This window comes from Macaca fascicularis, chromosome 14 (genome assembly GCF_037993035.2).
Source record: "Macaca fascicularis isolate 582-1 chromosome 14, T2T-MFA8v1.1".
Lineage (NCBI taxonomy): Eukaryota > Metazoa > Chordata > Mammalia > Primates > Cercopithecidae > Macaca > Macaca fascicularis.
The window spans coordinates 131,852,372-131,873,658 of NC_088388.1; the positions used below are offsets into that span (position 1 = coordinate 131,852,372).

Sequence of the window (21,287 nt, forward strand, 5' to 3'; positions counted from 1 at the left end):
ACAGAAAAGAAAAAAATATATACACGTACAAGTCATTTGATTGAAAAAATGCCAGGAAACCTTAAAATAAAAGTCATACATGTTTGAAGAATACATGACACAAATATTATACAATACTACTGTCCGATGCATTTAGAGAAAAATGCTGAAACACCAAGGGAAAATTCAGCAAATATCACAGACAAGAAGCACTACCACTGCCTAGATGTGAGAAACATTCAAACATACTTGTAAATGTAGAAGTTATAATCACAATACAATCACGATAAAATGAGGTAAATTTTTTAACCTTCTTAAAATATTATCAGAAGTTGTCAACCTCTAAAATTAGTTCTTATATTCAATATTGGCAAAGTCTGGTTGAGGGTGTGGTCACAGTTTTAATTAGGTGAAATCTTACCAGAAAGCAGATTGGTTTTATTAGTAACTTTAGAAGTACATGGGTTTCGAACATTAATTTCATTTCTAAAAATTTATATTAAGAATATAATATAAACACATAGGCAAAAGAACATTTATCAAGTGCCACATCTGATGCTTAAAATTAACAAATCTGAGTATCTTCATTGCGAAATAAGAATAACTGTCTCATGCAGTTCTTAACATTAAATAAATTAATATTTATAAAGTATTCAGTATAGTATCTTGACATACAATTAAATCTTATTTATTTAAAATCATTCGCTAAATCCTAAACGTCATTTGACAATCATTTGTTGAATAGGTAAATAAAATAGTCACATTGTGTCAATTGAGAAAAGATGCAAAACCATATGTATTGTATGAATCTCAATTTATATATATATGTCTTTTGAGAGAGACACAGCTATTTGTTTTATATCATACAAAATATTACTATTAAGTCATTTGAGCCTAACTACTTAATAAAAGAAATACCATGTGTATTGTATGAATCTCAATGTTGTTTGTTTGTTTGTTTTTGACACGGAGTTTTGCTCTTGTTGCCCAGGCTGGAGTGCAATGGCGCAATCTCAGCTCACCGCAACCTCCGCCTCCTGGGTTCAAGCAATTCTCCTCCATCAGCCTCCTGAGTAGCTGGGATTACAGGTATGTGCCACCATGCCCAGCTAATTTTGTATTTTTGGTAGACACAGGGTTTCTCCATGTTGGTCAGGCTGGTCTCAAACTCCCCACCTCAGCTGATCTGCCCACCTCAGCCTCCTAAAATGCTGGGATTACAGGTGTGAACCACCACACCCTCCCGAATCTCAATTAAAAAAAAAAACAAATATATATATATATAAAATAAATTGAGATTCATACAGTATATATGGTTTTGCATATTACTTTTTTCAAAAGTGTATATTTCATTTGACATATACAGGTAAAAAATTGGAAGAAAATATATCAAAATACTTATGGTTCTCTCTGGATAAGAGGAATCATTACTACTATTAAGAAATCAGTTATCAGAGAAGCAAATACTACATGTTTTCACTTCTTTATGTCCATGAATATTGAGTACTCATGGACATAAAGAAGGGAACAGCAGACACCAGGGCCTACTTGAGGGTGGTGTGTGAGAGGAGGGTGAGGATTGAAAAACCACCTGTAGGGTACTATGCTTATTACCTGAATGCAAAATAATATGAACACCAAACCACCACAACACGCAATTTACCCATGTAACAAACCTGCACATGTACTCTGAACTTAAAATAAATTTGGAAAGGAAACAAAAGAAATCAGTTCTTAATCTGTCTTTACTTTTAATGTCATTCTATTTTTGCTGTTCTAGAGTTTTGGTAAAGCATGTATAGATATGTATTTTATTGTATCTATTTAAAACAAAAAAACATTTTTTTAGAAATGGGGACTTACTATGTTAATGGGGTCTTACTCCAGGCTGGAGTACAGTAGTGTGATCAAAGCTCATCGCAGCCTCAAACTTCTGGGCTCAAGTGATCCTCCTGCCTTAGCCTCCCAAGTAGCTGGGATTATAGGCACGAGCCACCACGCCCAGTTTTTAAAATTTATTCTGCTTGTAATTTGTTGTTCTTTCTGAATCTATGAATTTTGTGTTAAATCTGGAAAATTCTCTTGCCATGTCTTTTCCCTTTCTTCTTCTGGAACTTCAATTAGACGTATGTTAGACCTACATGGGAGTCTCTTTAAGTTGTCTTTGACATTTTCTGTTTTTTGTTTCTTTATTTTACATCCATGGTTCTCAAACTATAGGTCGAGGAATACTGGGAAACCAGAGTGAATTCACAGGGACACTGTGGGAATGTTTCATTTTTGAGAGAGACATAGCTATTCATTGTATACTATGCAAAATACTAAAACTAAGTTGTTTGAGCCTAACTACTTGATAAAAGAAATGTCGGATATTTCTTTTGCTCTAGGGGTACTATAAAAAAATTATTGAGGCACTAACACATGAATGGTGACATGAACCAAGGAAGTTTATGAATCTCTATTCTAGATTTTTGGTATTTATTTTGTTAAGATTATCTTCCAGTCATGAATTCTTTGGACAGCTGAAACTAATCTGTTTTGTATCCATCTATTGAAATTTTACTCTCATTTATTATGCTTCATATTTCTAAGAAGTTTTACTTGGTTACTTAAAAATATTACTGGTGGATTTTAATGTTTTCTTATTCCTAAATTATATTCTGACAGCCATTTTTATTTATTTGCGCATACCTATATATACATATTTTATATTCTGCTTTTGAAACATTACCCCATCTGTAGTTTTCAAAGTTCCTTTTCTACACTATACTATGAGCACTGACTTTTCTTCATGGTGGTCTGTTTCCTCATATACGTGATCAGCTACATGTTTTAAAAATTCGTGGAAATGTAAGCAATGCCTGCAATTAAAGTGCATGCCCTTGGTGAAGATTTGCATTGTTTTCCCCAAGGATTTAAAGTCTTACCAATAACCTATGTCCAAGCTTACAACTTATGGGAGCCACATAGGAGTTGTGAATTAACACTCATGGGAGAGCAGTCTTCAGTTAAGGATTCCAAGAAGCCTGTCTTTCCCCTCCATCCAGAGGCATCTTCAACCCAAGCAAGTAGTCCCACTCTCTTCTTCTGCAAGGCCCATGTTCCCCCTTAACCTACTTCAGGATCTTGCCTTTACGGTCTGTGGCTCCAGGATGGACTCTGGCTGTTTTACCAAGTCCCAGGCTTTATCTCATATCCACACCCAATCCCTCAAATTTGCACTCTAGGGAATGAGGGATCAGAAACTGTCCTAGTGCAGAATTGGCTTCACCTTACCTTACCTTTCTGAAGTAATACTGTTTTGTTGCTTTGTGTTTCTTGAACTTTCCCTTGCTTTCTTGCCAGATCACTATGCATTTAAAAATACTTTAAATATATTTTTCACAGTATTTCTAAATACACTGGGATTATTTCTGTGTATGCCTCACCTTACCATATTTCCAGAAAGAGGAAAGCATGTTTTTGTATTTTTACACTGAGGAGAAATTACCTTTATAGTTAGATGGGATTACACTATTCACTTTGCTCATGAAAGCTCCCGGCCTCCTCACTCACGCCTTTGCTCATTCTGTTTCCTCTACTCAAAATGTCTATGATGTCTATGTCTGTGACACATTTCCGAGTCTTACCTATCCTCAAAGTCCAGAAAAATGCTGCCTCCTGCCTGTAGTCTTCCTCAATCTCCCCTGCAGCTTCTGAAGCTAAGTTTACCTGTATCTTTCCTTTGAGTATCTGTCACTTTCTCCCTCGTAGTGAATATTTAAGTATATCAGACCTTGCTCATTTGTAGTTATAGAAGTTAGTGCTTTGACTGTTTACAAAGGCTTCAGATTTCATCATGGATATTATATTTTAATTTTTGTGAGACCCAAATTTGCATTCGATACTCCATGGCTGAAGTTCAGAAGTGACTTCTATAGTTTGTAAGAGTAGCTGGGAAGGCCCAGGGAACCCATTACCAAGTTTATCTGCGTAGCCCATACATACGCTAAAAAGGTGGTCAAACTTTGGTTCTTCCAATGGGAAGGGGAAAAAAGTTCCTAATAAGAAAATTGGCTTCTACCGTTGCTAATATAAAAGAAGAGAAAAATAAGTAGATCCAATCAAGTGATGACTTTGGCCAGAAAAAAAATTTTATGTATACATATACACATATATACACACACACACATATATTTAATATATATTCAATATAATATACATTATATTATTTAATATAATATATATTTTTTAAAATAATATTTAAAAGCAAAGATTCAGATTCTGCAGTAGTTCAGACATGAAAGGTCCACCATACATTCTGTACGGAAACTGGAAAAAGCAATTTATGAAGCTATTTTAGCAAGTTCTCTGGATAGTGCAAAAATTGTTCAAGTGAGAGATGGCCTAGTATAGAGTTTATGTTAATGGCGAGATTTATTTTAATAGCTTTATAAATTACTTGAGTTCTGTATTTATAGAATCATTAAGGGTCCAAAGGGGTCACTTATATTTTTCAGTTATATTTTATTGCATTTTATGTAGCAAATTATATGCTATAGTAAGATTCATGAATATGGGGATTGGTGAAGGTCTCAGGGTATATCGCTTGCAAATGTCAAGGATTTTATGAATGTTTATTATGTCCTGAAAGGTAAAATTCATGTCTAGCTTAACTTTCTCCCTGACTTCACCTAACAGTGCTTTTCCCGTAGTAGGCCCACATTTGTTGAAATGAGTAGGCATTTCATTTGTTGAAAGAAGAAAAAAAAGAAAGCTGTTCTTATCTTTACGTTGCTTTTCCACATTTTGGCATTTCTCCTGGGGTGAGTTTACTTAGGTGTTGTCAGAGGAGATAAGTGAGGTATACAGAGTCTCTCTTCAGTTTCCATGTGTGGAATTGTAACAAATAAATAACATCCTCATTCATTATTAATAGTCTTTCCAGAGATCAAAAAAGTGGATTCCAATTTCCAATGAATAATTCTACTGGCAATTATTTGCAGTTTAAATAAAAGGAAAGGCATTTTATGTGGACGATACAAGCAGTGGATAATTAAAATACAGTAACTGATTTACATAAATAATGAAGATGGGAAATTATCTCTGACTTCGTTTGCAAAACTCAATTTCCAATTCATCCCCCGTGAAGAGGATTAGCCATTTCCACTCTAGCCCCACCTCTCTAGAGGGGACAAGAGCACATTATGCATATCGCACAGTTTTTCTCTGGCAAAGGTGTAAGAGGGATCTAATTTCAGCTGTTCACATTTGAAAACAAAGAACTGAGCTTATATAGTTCCTTTAAAATTTTTTAATTAAGAGCTATAAATAATGATTTCCAAAATACACAGGTGCATTCTCAAACACACCCTCTACATGCAACCACATACAAACATATGCACAAAGTGCAGTCACAAAATACCCAGTTGAGGATTGCATAGTAGATGAGTTTTAAAACTAGCAGTAAATTGTTCATTCTCAAATTTAAAAAAAAAAAAAAAATGCTAACATACCTACTGCAACAAGAACAACAACAAAATACTACATTACTTATATTGTCACTTTCAAAAAAAAAAGAAGAAAAATAATAACAAAAACCTAGGAGCTGATTGTTACATAAATGAATGCAAAAAGACTGTCAAGTTTTGGTTCCTCCATTTGGTGTATTTTTGACTTGGCAAAATGAAAGATGGAATACAGTGAGGCAACAGGTAAGGAACTGTGTGGCCATCTTTCGCGATCGGTCCCCTCATCCCAAGGCTTTTATATTGATAGAATTCCCCTATTGTGACTTTAGTCAAAATCCACATATTGCATGAGTTAACAGTTTCACTCCGCTCATCTTTCACTTAAAATTTTCTCAGGATCTGGAGGTTCTGGGCTGACAAGCTCACAAATGTGATCTCAGAGTCCAGCATCCCACATTCAAGTTTCCACATTCACATTTGTGAGTGCCAGGATGTACTATGTCCTGTATCAAGGACTACTTGCAAAAACGAAAGAGCGTACAATTAGGGAAATATGGGTTTATGGCCCAGTTCCACCGCTTACTAGCTGTGTGACCTTGAATAGTTACTAAAATTGTCAGTTTCTTCAAGCTGTAAAGTGAGGATAATAATAAAACCAAACTTGCATGGTTCTTCTGAGGAGCAAGGGTAATACCTTATGTGAAAACCCCTGCATAACTGCATAACTCTAAACCTTTCAGTCCTTAGGACTCAGAGGTATGATGGAATGCTGTTCTATTTTGGTTCATTTATACACACTCATGGCTTCATTTTTGTTGTTGTTGTTGTTGTTGTTGTTTTCACATCAGATGGGTAATGTGCCGACGTCATAAGAAGGTTCAAGGGTGGCACATCTCACACATGCGTGTGAGCCCAGCCATCACACTTATGAACCACAGAAGCGCCTGCTTCATTTCTTTTCATTTAAGCCTAATGATTGAGTTTTTAGCACACCTATCTAATTTATATGACATCTTATTTCTCTGACGGTAAACCAACATTTATTTGTTGTTAACTGATGATGTTGCCTAAGGATCAGGACCCAGATTGTAACGTGTTATGTGTCAGCCAAGCTGAATGCTGTCATGAAATAGACACACAAAAGGGTGGAGCTTGTTCTGCCTGCCACAGACGGAAGCCATTATCAATAACCCAATAATATCAATAGAGCCGGGCGCGGTGGCTCACGCCTGTAATCCCAGCACTTTGGGAGGCCGAGGCGGGCGGATCACAAGGTCAGGAGATCGAGACCACGGTGAAACCCCGTCTCTACTAAAAATACAAAAAATTAGCTGGGCGCGGTTGTGGGCGCCTGTAGTCCCAGCTACTCGGGAGGCTGAGGCAGGAGTATGGCGTGAACCCGGGAGGCGGAGCTTGCAGTGAGCCGAGATCACGCCACTGCACTCCAGCCTGGGCGACAGAGCGAGACTCCGTCTCAAAAAAAAAAAAAAAAAAAAATATATATATATATATATATATCAATAGAGGCTGAGATGAGATGGCGGGCAGAAGCTATTTCCTCCACCTTCTATCACCTTTTTGGCTCCTCCTGGGGAGTCAAGATGTGTTGCAGTCCGCAGTGTAAATGTTTCAGCATCACGTGCACTTGGGAAATTGCAGGTCCTTTCATAGAGAAATCCCACAGAAGACAATTAAGGCCTGGTACACATTTCCTTCAGAGACCTCTCACACCTCAGCCAAACGACTCCTCCCTTCCCCTTTAAATGCAGGATAACCAGAATGGATCACTTAATATTTGTTAAGCATGTCATGCACTTCAAAACCTCTGCAACCTCGCTCACCTCTCCCCTCTTGCCTGCGAACCTTGCAATGCCTTCTTACTCCTGATATCCACCCAAATTCTCTGACTGCAAACTTTGAGTCATCCTTGATTAAACCATTCAACAGTCACCTTATCTATGAAATAGTTTCCCACACCTTGCCTAATGGAAAATTTAGTCACTTTATCACCTTCTACCCATGGCTCTTTTTACATTATGAGGCATTTTTCAAAGTGCACACCAACTGGGCCTGCTTGCATAGGAGAAGGATCTAGATTGCATGCAGTCTCATATGCCATACTGCTACTCAGCCGGGACAGCGTCAGTCAGTGAATGTCAATGAGAGATACATGAAAGACCCTTTACCCACAAAGAGTTAGAAAATCTAAGCCCCTGTTCCTTAGATGTAAACTATCTTAAACAGATGAAGCTAAGGCTTGACTAAGAAAGTAAGCCTGAGCCACATGGGTTTACCTTTAGCCCATCTCAAACCCCATGAAGTGATAAGAAACCCACGTTGGGGGTCAGAGTGCAGCTCACAAGAGCACTGACAAAGAAGTAAGAGCTGTGCCAGTGGATGAAAAATGTTGATGATTGTCTAAACAATAGAAAGCAAATAGTATCAAAGTTGTGGGGACAAAAAGGGACAACAGATAAAACAAGAGTCCAAAATGCATGCAAGAGAGGGCTTGTGGGATGAGAAAGCCAAGGAGTGTGAGCAGGGGTTAACAGGGAATATAGCGGGCAGTATGGGTACATGCTGGTGTCTCTGAGGCTGCTAGTCTGTGGCGGTTGATGTTTGGTGTCAGCTTGACTAGATGGAGAATGCCTAGATGGCTAGTGAAGCATTGTTTCTGGGTCTGTCTGTGAGGAGACTGACATTTGAGTCAGTGAACCGGAACAGAAAGATCCCCCTCAATGTGGGTGGACATTCTCTAGTCAGCTGCCAGCGCCGCTGGAGCAGGGCAGGAGGAAGAAGGGGGAGAAGTTTGCCGCGTCTTCTGGCTCACTCTCTTCCCAGGTGGGCACTCTTGTTTCCTCTCCTCCTGCCTTTGGACATCGGACTCCAGGCTCTTCAGCCTTTGGACTCTGGAACTTGCACCAGTGGCCTCCCTGGGGCCCTAAGGACTTAGGCTCCAGTCAGGGGGCTGTACTGTCGGCTTCCCTTGTTTTGAGGCCTTTAGACTTGGACTGAGCCACTACCAGCTTCTCCCCCAGCTTGCAGATGGCCTAACTTGGTGGGACTTCCTCGTGTAAAATCGTGTGAGCCAATTCTCCCTAATAAACTCCCTTTCATGTATACATGTATCCTATTCATTCTGTCCCTCTGGAGAACCCTCATACGTAGCCCCTCCACCACTACCCCACTCCTTCACTTGACCAAGTCAAGCCTGTGGTATTTGTAGCACTGAAAAGCAGTTTGTGTGTGGGCACTGGCCCAAAGAGGCACCACAAATGGTGACCATGGGTCCCTCCATGGGGGGAGATAGACCCAGCAACACAGTATGAGCCTCCTTCCACTGCCACACGAACCAGAACACCGGCAGGTAAACAGACCCAGGCCAGGAGGAGAGGGAAGTTTGGCAAAAAAACAAAAGGAAACACAGATAATCAAATCTTATTCTCCATTTGAAGGAAAACACGCTTTTTAATAAAGCAGCATTCATTAGAGCAAAGAAGAGACAAAGACCTTAAGCTATATTAACGTCCTTAGAGTTATTCTAGAAAAATGCTAAATCTTTAAACAGAAACAACTATATCTTGAAATTAAGAATGATCTTCAAAGTAAAACAATGGTAAGTGATAATGGTCTAAATATTAAAACATCAGGATGGCTGTAGATGAAGAGTAACAGGTAGAAGATCAAACTAAGGGTTTCTCTAAAAAATCATAAATAAGAAAGAAAGAAATAGAAAATATGAACAGAAAATTAAGAGATATAGAGGGGGTCTGAAAAAGAAAAATGAGCAGAAAAAAAGATTAAAAATATTTGAAGAAATTTACTTAGAGCTGAATAAATACATGGGTCTTCAGATTGAAAGGATCTACCTCATGCCAAAATGAGTTTTAAAAGGTTCACAACTTTCAACATTATGGTAAAATGTCAGAACACCATACATAAAGAAACATTTAAAAAATTTCCAGAGAGAAAATAACAGATTACTTACAATAACATAGAGATTAAATTTACATCTTATTTTTTAACAGCAAAACTAAATGCTACCAGAAAATGATCCGAGATTGTTATTTTAAACCCATACTCCATACCCTGGCAAACTTGCATTCAAGTATGAGGACAAAATGAAGATTTTTGAACCTGCAAAGACTTGGAAATTTTGCCATCCATAAATACTTCAGGGAAAAAAATATATAAGGAAAATCCCATAAAATAAAAAACAAAACCAAGTAAAAAGATACAAGAGTAGTAATCAAACAAAACACTAAAAGTTATAGTCAAGTTTAAATAACTGTTGATGCTTGAGGTTTTAAAAATGTATAAAATAACCATCTGGAACTAAAATCCCAGATGTTCTCAACCATGGAGTTTGCCAGAGAGAGTGGTGAGAAGTGTAAGAATACTAAATTTTTTATTCTTATGTAAGAGGAAGATATAGATATTATAGCTGTCGACAGAATTGTTAAAATTGTTAAAAATATAAGTGTAACCACTAGAAGAATAGAAAAAGATATATAAATTTCAAATCACAAGGGAGGGAATATAATGGAACAAAATATAAAATCAATTCAGCCACAGGCAAGATCCAAACAAATAACGAAAAAACAAACAAACCCAGTAAAGTTCAAGTATATTGGCAATCACACAAAAAAGTTCATTTTAAACTCTGAAAAATAAAATGCAGTTACATGTGGAGTACAAGAGGGCCCCTGAAATTAAAAGACACAGAGGGAATAACAAAGGATGGAAAAATGAATACTAGGTATGACGCAGTAAGAAATAGATATTTGATCCTTGCACCTTATTCCCTGTAGTTTCTGATAGGAGTGATGAGTATGCCTTTGGTTCTTGTGAGGTGACTCTTTGAGGGCCCTAGGTCACTTCAGAAAGGGGGCTGCTTGCCGGGAAGGCCAAAGCATCATAAGCTCCTTGCAACTTTAAGCCCCCATCCTGACCTCTGGGGAGGGGAAAACAGCTGGAGATGAAGTTGATCCCCAATGGTCAACGATTTAATAAATCAGGCCTATGTAATGAAACCTTCATGAAAGCCCTTAAGTATTAACAGGTTCAGAGTGCTTCCAGGTGGGTGAACACATCAAGGGGCTGGGAGGGGGTGCACCCGGAGAGGGAGGGAGGCTCCATGCCCCCACACACCGCACCCCATGCCTTGCTCTTCTAACTCCTTCCATTTACTTGTTCCTGAGTTCTATTCTGTACAATCAGCTGCTAATAATAAATAAATAAATTTCCTGAGGTCTGTGGGCCTTTCTAACAAATTATGGAACCTGAGAAAAGAGTCGCAGGAACCCCGATTTGTGGCAGGTTGGTCAGAAGTATGGTGGAAACCTGGGACTTGTGATTGGCACCTGAAGCGGGGCAGTCTTGTGGGACTGAGCCCTTAACCTGCAGGTTCTATGCTAGCCCCAGATAGTGTCACAACTGAGTTGAAGCACTGGGCTCCCCGTTGGTGTCCGGAAAGTAAAAGATTTTTTTTTTTTTAAGCCAACCTCAAGCAAACAAAAATAAAAACGAACAAACAAAACTCCACCATGCCACACCTAGACGAGTTTACAAGAAAAATTCCATCTGTTGCAGGGAATAGGAAATGTTTATGAGGCCAACCTCTTTTTTTTTCTTTTCTTTTTTTTTTTTTTTTTTTTTTGAGACGGAGTCTCGCTCTGTGGCCCAGGCTGGAGTGCAGTGGCGCGATCTGGGCTCACTGCAAGCTCCGCCTCCCGGGTTCGCGCCATTCTCCCGCCTCAGCCTCCGGAGGAGCTGGGACTACAGGCGCCGCCACCTCGCCCGGGTAATTTTTTGTATTTTTAGTAGAGAGGGGTTTCACCGCGTTGACCGAGATGGTCTCCATCTCCTGACCTCGTGATCCGCCCACCTCAGCCTCCCAAAGTGCTGGGATTGCAGGCGGGAGGCACCGCGCAGGGCCCAACCTAAGTCTTATACCAAAACCAAACTACAAAGAAGAAACGAAAGGAGCACTTTCTGTTAGGCGGGAATCCAGACCCAACATGGCGGCGTTACCCTGCCTAGCAGGCCTTTTGTTAGACTCCCCTCACCCTCGTACACACCCGCAGACTTACACGCGTCAGAGGTTCCCGCTGGGCAGCCACACTCCCCCGTGACCTGCAGCTCACCTGCATTCCACAAGTTCCTAAACAGCAGTTTCGGTTGACAGTTTCCAAAGACCCCTTCCTTGCGACCCTTCCTCAACTCCTGGGTTTCAAGACCCCCCAGGCCCTCTTTGCACAACCAGCTTCCCTCCCTCTCGGGCTATAAGAAGCCCCTACCCTCCTCCCTCAGCGCGACTTCCTCATCTCCCGCCTTTGGGCGGAGGAACCTCGCCTGCAAGCCCTAATAAAAGGCTATTCTCACTGCCATTTGCCATGTCTTCCTTCCTGGTTCGGCTCCAGCCTCAGTTTACCTTTACATTCTTTCTCTAAGATTCCTAAATAAAATGAGCAAGTCAAATCCAGCTACGAATTAAAAGAATATTATATCATGACACATTTAATTCAGGAATACCAAAATGGCTTCACATCAGGAACGCCATTACTGTAACTAGATATGATAATAGATTAAAAGAGAAATCCAATGTAATAATCTTAATAAAAGTTGAAAAGCATTTGATAAAATTTCATGACTATTCCTGAGTAAACCAACAAATTTTTGGCCAGCTAGAAATAGATGGAATGTCTTTAATTTTATAAAAGCAGAATCCAGGCAGGGCGTGGTGGCTCACACCTGTAATCCCAGCTTTGGGAGGCCAAGGCAGGTGGATTAACTGAGGTCAGGAGTTCGAGACCAGCCTGACTAACACGGCAAAACGCCGTCTCTACGAAAAATACAAAAACTAGCCAGGCATGGTGATGCATGCCTGTAATCCCAGCTACTTGGGAGGCTGAGGCAGAAGAATTGCTTGAACCCAGGAGGTGCAGGTTGCAGCGAGCCAAGATCGTGCCATTGAACTCCAGCCTGGGCAACAAGAGCAAAACTCCATCCCAAATAATAATAATAATAATAAATAAATAAAAATAAAGAAATATTGTCAACATTTGGCCAGGTGTGGTGGCTCACGCCTGTAATCCCAGCGCTTTGGAAGGCCAAGGTGGGTGGATCAACTGAGGTCAGGAGTTCGAGACCAGCCTGACCAACAGGGTGAAACCTTGTCTCTACTACAAATGCAAAAATTAGCTGGGCATGGTGGCAGGTGCCTATAATCCCAGCTAATTGGGAAGCTGAGGCAGGAAAATCTCTTGAACCTGGGAGGTGGAGGTTGCAATGAGCCAAGATCATACCATTGCACTCCAGCCTGGCAACAGGAGTGAAACTCCCTCTCAGGGGGAAAAAAAAACACACAGAAACCTACAGCAATTATGTGTGTATATATATATGTGTGTGTGTGTGTATATATATATATATGATTTCTATTAGAGCTTGGAGCAAGAGAAAACAAAGACCACTTTCTACATTACACTACAGGCTTAGCCAATAAAAATGTCAAAGTCAATATATAAATAATATAAATATCACAAAGAAACAGAAAATTGTCGTAATTTTCTGCGGTATGATTGCCTACATGTAAAAGAATTTGAGGGTTTTACAGATAAATTATTAGAATAAGAAACTGTTAAAATAAGAAAGTTCTGTAAGGTGACAGACACATTCTCATCCATAAAAGTCAATTATTATGTGTTAGCACAAATTATAAACTAGAATTTGTAATTAAAAATAAATCCAGATCTATGCCTCTCTTTCTGTTACAAACACACACAGAGTAAAGTGCATTTGGAGAAGGAAAAAAAGCCCAAGAATGACATGAAAATTTTGAAAAAGAAAAAAATGGTAGGCAATTGCTCTATCAGTTTTACTATCACATGAAAAAAAAAAAAAACTATTGTAATAAAAACAATTGGACTATTGATACGAAAATGAAATACATGGAATAGAACTTAAGAATTAAGAAATAGATCCATGGATTCATGGGTATTTATTTTTGTTAAGGTATAGGATGTAATTTTCAAGTAAATATAGACAGGATATACTATTTATACAATTGTTTCATAGAAAACTAAACTACATAGATCTTCTATCTCACACTATATGCAAACTATACATTTTACAATTTCAAAAGGATTAGAGTTAAATAATAATAAACAGCCCTTTATGATTATTGTTGTGTTTTTGTTTGTTTGTTTTAAAAGTCTTGTTTGGGGAAGTTTTCCTAAGTAGACTTTGAAAGAATAAGTCACAGTGGAGAAAGTGGACAGATTTGATGAGAGAAGAATTTTAAACTTCCGTAACTTAAAAATAAAAATGTATAGGCAACGTTAAAAAACACGCAAATGTCTTTGAAAGATATTTTCAACATACAAATAAAAGTTCTATATCATATATATGTGTATAAAGAACTCCCAAATTATTTTTTTAATTGTTAAAGAACTCACCAGAGCACAAATTATGTTAAAATGTAATTCAAATACAAATTTCAAGTGTTCAATAAATACATAAAAATGTATGTAGCTCTACTAAAATCAATAAAATACTAATAATAATACCTCAGGCTTATTGAGTGCTTGCTCCTGGCCAGCCACTGTTTTAGGGTTTACTTGTGCTAATTTTGAAGCTTTACAACCAAGCTTTATAGTGAGTAGTTTTCCAACGGCAAAGAAAGGAGAGGTTGTCTGGAGAACCAAAATAACTTGCCCACAGATACTCAGCTAGTTGCAGTGGAGCTTGGGTTTAAACTGAATTTGACTAGGTCCTAAACCAGTTCACTACCCTGTCATGCTCTCATTGTTTTTGTTTTTTCAGTTATCAAATTGGCACAAGTCTTTTAAAAAGGTCGCTAATATTCAGTGTTAGTAAGGGTGAGAAAAACTTTTTATTCTCAGATATTCTTGGAGGCATTATAAATTGATAGTCTTTTTAGTGCAATATGGTGGACTCTTTAAAAACCGTTTAAAGCACACTACTTGACCCAAGAATTCCAGGAAAATAACCATTAAGAAACAGTTAACACATGCAAAAGGTATTTACAAAAGAATGCTTATGGCACCATTATTTGCAAGAGTGGAATCTCAGAATCAACATACATATCAGTAAATAGGCTTCTAGTGAAACAATTTGGGGAAAACCCACGCAATAAAACAGCATTCAATCTTTAATAAAAAGGAAGTAGGTCCATTCTTACTAAACTAATATGAATTGATACGGAACAGTTGCAAAACATGGTGACCAACTGTTCCCTGAAAAAATATTGCAAAAGCAAACATATTTAAAGCTGTGTGTGTGTGTGTGCGCGCGTGTGTGCATGTCTTTTTTTTCTGAGGGAAGAAGGTAAGAAGAAAAAAGCTTGAGTTTATGTGTAATCATTTAGAAGAGACTAGGAAGACACACAGCAAGCTGTTTTCACTATTACCAGTGGTTCCTGCTTGACAAAGGAAGAGAAGTGTGTTTGGTTGGAAAGCAGAGAATGGGAAACTATGGCCTTAAACATGATACTTAATAGCAATAGCTATTCTTTGAGTCTTTTACAAGAAGATATTCATGTAATATTTGTGAAATGAAAACAATAACAAAAGATAAAAAATAAAAGTGATGAAATGAAAACTTGAACCCACAGAAAACACAATTTAAACAAGAACATTAGACAGCACATTATTGCAATAGTTGCATACCATCACAGCAATGCAGGGTCATGGCAGGGATGCCCATTATCAGGCCTCTGAACCCAAGCCAAGCCATCACATCCCCTGTGACTTGTACGCATATGCCCAGATGGCCTGAAGTAACTGAAGAATCACAAAAGAAGTGCAAATGCCCTGCCCCGCCTTAACCGATGACATTCCACCACAAAAGAAATGAAAATGGCCGGTCCTTGCCTTAAGCGATGATATGATCTTTGAAATTCCTTTTCCTGGCTCATCCTGGCTCAAAAAGCTCCCCCACTGAGCACCTTGTGACCCCCACTCCTGCCCGCCAGAGAACCACCCCCCTTTGACTGTAATTTTCCTTTACCTACCCAAATCCTATAAAACGGCCCCACCCTTATCTCCCTTCACTGACTCTGTTTTCGGACTCAGCCCGCCTGCACCCAGGTGATTTAAAAGCTTTATTGCTCACACAAAGCCTGTTTGGTGGTCTCTTCACACGGACGTGCAGGACACCCATCTGGGAAATAAATGTGATCAACCACTCTAAAGATTCAGGGTGCTTAAAGAGCCCCAACCCATCTTTTATACAAAAGCTTCACAGCACCTTTCTGTTTTAGGAAAGTGCTAGGTTCCACACTGGGTGTTTTTTATGTATCATGCCAAGTCATTTCACTGAGATCTGCTGGCGATTCAGCCTGGAGCTTTCAGATTCCTTCTCATTTTACCAACATCAAGCTGCATCCTTAACACAAGGCTGATCCTGAAGTGATTCCACTAACAGATGCAGAGATAGCTTTGGCAGAAATAACTTCAGGCTCCTATTCTCTTTTTCCTTGTTGAAACATGCACAGTTTGCTCATTACAGTTAATCAGACTCACAACACTTCATCCTGGCTGAAAATAATAGACCCCATTGTACATTAGTAACCAGGTTACTTCACCCCTTCATTGCTGCAGTTAACACCTATTATTTCCTCCAGGCACCAATATTTTGAAACGGGATCATTTAGCTCTGAAGTATGTTAAGTGTTGTGTGTGCAGAGCTTCTTTTGTCAGAAGGAGGAATTCGAGGTGGCTGAGTCTGTGTCCTAGCTGTTGAGCTACCTGTATAAAAGTCAGTGTTGACATCCACAGCACACACCCTACGTTTAGAAACAGGGCTTTGGGGACAGGGTACCTTGGCTCACACCTGTAATCCCAGCATTTTGGGAGGCAAAGGTGGGAGAGTCGCTTGAGGCCAAGAGTTCAAGACCAATCTGGGCAACATAGACTCTGTCTCTACAAAAAAAAAAAAAAAAAACTAAATAGAAAGGGCGCCTTGGGTGTCTTATTAATATGCTGTTATTGAGCCTGAGACTCGGAAGATCAGAAGGATTACAGCATGAGATACTGGCTTTCCCCTCTATTTGCACTGGAAACCTCTGAGAACACGGGAGACACGGCCTTTTCTAAATGCTTCCCCATACCTCAAGTAGAAGCAGCAGCGAGGAGCAGAAAAGTAGGCTGCAGCCTTCTTCCTACTAGCTCTAAGCATGTTCAAGCAGAGGAGGATGTAGAGAATGAACTGCTTAATGTTCTGAGAGAAACAAGGTAGCCATTTGGTGACACAGAAAAAAAAAGTTAGTCTCCTACTCTCAACAAGCTTAAAGCTATTAGAGTATAATTTTCAAAATGTTAAACATGTCTTTTATACAAATATTAAGTGAGCCCATGTCAAAGATATATTTAACTTATTAATGAAAGAACCAAAAGAAGAGTAAAACTAGTTCAAAGACGATTTGAGAGACTGAGTTAGTTATATATATAGGTCTGAAAAAATGTTAGAAGAAGGTTGCTAAATCAAATATAAAACTGGTTAATGTCCTACAGAACGAAAAACTAATTTCTAGGGTTATCTTTTCTCGCTTTGGACAAGAATAATTTACGTTGATATTAGTCATATAAAAGTTGATATTTACACTTACAGGGTAACAGAATATCCTAATCAATAATAAATACTAAGTGAAACAATTGCATCCCTAGAGAAATAGATAAACCTCAAGTTGCCTAAGAACACTTCATCATGATATTGAAAAACCATGTCGTTTTCCTTTTTCTTTTTTCTAACTTTGAGTTTGTGTTTGTTTGTTTTGCATGCAGCTGTGTCCATGGTGATCCTGGATGGTGGATGGAGACCATACCCCATCTACACAGTTTCAGGTATGAAAGGTCACCAAGAGACCACAGACCAATTTCCTCTCTCCACACGGGTTTGGGTTAAATGACAAGAAGTCAGTTTTGTGTAAAGGGGCTGTCGACATGAGCTTATGCCATAAGCTTAAACTCAGGCGGACCTGCTCTCTGCCACTTTTTGGCTAAACATAATCCCAGACCAATTTTCTCATCTGTAAGTGCAGGTAATAATGGCACCTACCTCATAGACTGGAGTGGGGAGGAAAGGAGATAATCCAGGCAAACTGTTTCCTGGACCGTCTAGCATTTACCCAACAGTTAGCAAATGCTGCTGCTGTTGTTGCTGTTTCTACACCTTGCAACTGGATTCTATCATCACTCATCATCTGGAGAATGTGGTAAAATTTAACTGCAGTTGGATCCAACTTGGGAAAAGGAGAGAAACTCACAAAATAATAACATAAATTGCAGAAAATGTAATTTCCCCACTGGCTAAGTTGTCCTTGAACTAGCTTTCTATGCACTCCAGAGCAGATTTTAAGCAAAGATTGGTTCGAGGATTATAGCCTTACTATTCTTCCTCTGAGGAGAAAAGGAAAAGTGAGAAACAAGCAGGAATTTACATGCAGTGTTGGTGGGAGATATAAAGTTGATTGGGAGGATGAGAAGACAGGGCTGAGGAGAGAAGGGACGGGGGCTGCCAAGACTGTTTAAAAAGTCAGATGTGACTGTCCCTTAGTGATGTGTCTGTGATTTTATGATCTAAAAGGGGGTCAAAAAGATCTGTTCCACCCACCTCACTGGGATAGTATAAAGATAAAAGAAATAGAGCAAAACTTTAAAAGTATATTCTGCTCATTCTGCTAATAAGAGTCTCATCTTTTTATTCTGCTTACTGGGTCTGTAGGAGACCAGGAAGCTCAGACATTCACTCTGAACTACACAGCGGTGATGAGATTTAAGCATCTCTCTGACAAGAACAGAACTCCTTTAGCCTTTTGGTAATCAGTTTTGTAGTTGAAATAGCAATGGATACATGTGATATCCTTTGTAGTTTGCATCTGTGTTTTCCGTTGGACAAAAGTTAGGTATTTGCAGTTTTAAAAAATTCCCTTACTATATATTTTTGAATAGTCATGTTGAGGTATAACTTACATACCATAAACCTACCCACTGTAATATAACTAGTTTATTTTATTTTATTCTTTTTAGAGACAGGGTCTTGCTCTGCTGCTTGGGCTGTAGTGTGGTGGTGTAGTCATAGCTCATTGCAATTTCTAACTGCTGGGCTCAAGGGATCCTCCCACCTTAGCCTCCCAAGTGGCTGGGACTATAGGTGCACCACCAGGCCCAGCTGCTAATGATCTTTAGTAAATTACAGACTTGTGCAACTACCACAATCCAGTTTTAGAACCCTTTCCAAAATCTAAAAATGATTCCTCATTCTTGTGTGTTGTTACTCTCCATTTTCATCCTGCAGTCCCAGGCAACCATAAGCTACTTTTTCTCTATAGATTTGCCTTTTCTGGACATTTCGTAAAAGTAGAATCACACAACATTTTGTCATTTGTGTCTAGCTTTTTTATACAGCATACATTTTTCAAGATTCATTCATGCTTAAGCATGTTTCAGTAGCTTCTTTGTATTGTTGAATATTACATTGCATAGATTACTACATTTTCTTCACTCATTCACCAGATGATGAACATTTGCACTGTTTCCAATTATTTAGTATGAGTAATTTTGATACGAGCTTTTGCATATAAGTCTCTTTACAGACATATCTTCTCACGTCTCTTAGATACCTAGGAGTAGAATTGCTGTGCCATATATTAAGTGTATGTTTTTATTAAACTGCCAAACTCTTTTTTTTTTTTTTTTTTTTTTTTTTTTGAGACGGAGTCTTGCTCTGTCGCCCAGGCTGGAGTGCAGTGGCCGGATCTCAGCTCACTGCAAGCTCCGCCTCCCGGGTCTACGCCATTCTCCTGCCTCGGCCTCCCGAGTAGCTGGGACTACAGGCGCCCGCCACCTCGCCCGGCTAGTTTTTTTTTTTTGTATTTTTTAGTAGAGACGGGGTTTCACCGTGTTCGCCAGGATGGTCTCGATCTCCTGACCTCATGATCCGCCCGCCTCGGCCTCCCAAAGTGCTGGGATTACAGGCTTGAGCCACCGCGCCTGGCCCTGCCAAACTCATTTTTAAAGTACCCATACCATTTTGCATTCCCATAGCAATGTATGAGAGTTCCATGCTCCTCATATCCTTGTCAGCTCTTGTTATTGTCTTTTTTTTTTTAATTGAAAATGCATCTCAATGTGGTTTTAATCTGCATTTCCCTAATATATAATAATGTTAAGCATCTTTACATGTGCTTCTTAGCCATTCGAATATGTTCTTTGAAGAAATACCTATTTAAGTCCCTTGGTCTTCTGTTTTTAATAATTTCAAGTTTTATTTTAGATTCAGGCAGTACATGCACAGGCTTGTTGCCTGGTATATTGCATGATGCTGAGGTTTGAGGTATGAATGATCCATCACCCAGGTGCTGATCACAGTACCCAATAGTTCATTTTCAGCCCTGGCCTCCTTCTCTCCCTTCTCCCCCCATAACTTCCCATTGTCTATTGTTGCCATCTTTATGTCCCTGAGTACCTAATGTTTAGCTCCCACTTATAAGTGAGAACATGTAATATTTAGCTTTCTGTTCCTGCACTGACTCACTTAGGTTAATGGCTTCCAGCTGCATCCATGTTGCTGCAAAGAACATTATTTCATTCTTTTTCATAGCTGCATAGTATTCCGTGGAGTATATCTACCACATTTTATTTACCCAATCCACCACGGAGGGGCTCTTAGGTTGACTTCATGTCTCTGCTATTGTGAACAGTAGAGTGAGGAACATACAATCCAAGTATCTTTTCGGTAGAATGGACATCTTTTGCTTATTTTTAAGTTGAGTTCTTTGTCTTACTGTTGAGTTATAAGTATTTTTATATATTCTATGTATAAGTGTTTTATTAGCTATGTAATTTAAAATACTGGCGCTCAGCCTGTGGCTAGCTTTTCATTTTCTTAGTGGTGTCTTTAGAAGCCTGAAAGTTCTAAATTTTGAAAAAGTGCAATGTACTATTTTTCCCTTTGTGAATCATGCTTTTTTTATCATTTCTAAGAACTCTTTGCATAACCGAGGATCACAAAGATTTTCTTTTATGTTGTATTCTAGAAGTTTTATAGTTTTAACTTACATTGAAATCTACAATCTATTTCTAATTGTTTTTAGTGTATGATATAAGACAGTGTTTAAAATTAATCATTTTACAAGTGGATATTCAGTTGTGCCATTATCATTCATTGAAAACATTATCCTTTACCCACGAAATTACCTTGGCACCCTTGTCAAAATTCAATTAACCATAAATAACATGTTGGGTATTTTTTACCTGAACATTCAATTCTATTCCATGAGCTACATGTCTAACCTTGCCCCAGTGCCACTCTTTATTCCTGTAGAAATATCTAGTGTTTTTTGTTTTTTTGGTTTTGAGACAGAGTCTCACTCCCAAGATGGAATGCAAGGGCACAATCTCGACTCACTGCATCCTCCACCTCCCGGGTTCAGGTGATACTCCTACCTCAGCCTCCCAAGTAGCTGGGATTACAGGTGCACCACTAGGCCTGGCTAATTATTGCATTTTTAGTACAGATGGGATTTCACCATGTTGGCCAGGCTGGTCTTGAACTCCAGACCTCAGGTGATCCACCCGCCTCAGCGTCCCAAAGTGTTGGAATTACAGGCATGAGCCACCTCACCCGGTCCAGAAATGTCTAGCGTTTTTAACCCCAAGTCTTGGATATCATCATCTAGAGATCCAGGAATACAAAAAGGAAAGTTTGTACCATATATTTTGTATACACAATTCACAAGATCAACATGATCACAATGAATATTGTGGTTTATCACTACTGCCAAATTTGTAATCTATTAACACACACAGACAAATAATAATACATAATAACAAAAGC

At 38.9% G+C, this 21,287-nt stretch overlaps 1 protein-coding gene and 1 non-coding gene across 5 annotated transcripts in view; both read right to left on the minus strand.

The window, feature by feature from the left end:
• Nucleotides 1-21,287, minus strand: part of OPCML (opioid binding protein/cell adhesion molecule like) — a 1,155,658-nt gene that overhangs the window by 1,045,427 nt on the left and 88,944 nt on the right. The window lies entirely within an intron of this gene.
• On the minus strand, nt 6,272-6,373 carry LOC123568960 (small nucleolar RNA U13). Its single transcript, XR_006692509.1, has one exon. It is a non-coding gene; the product is annotated as a small nucleolar RNA U13 (small nucleolar RNA).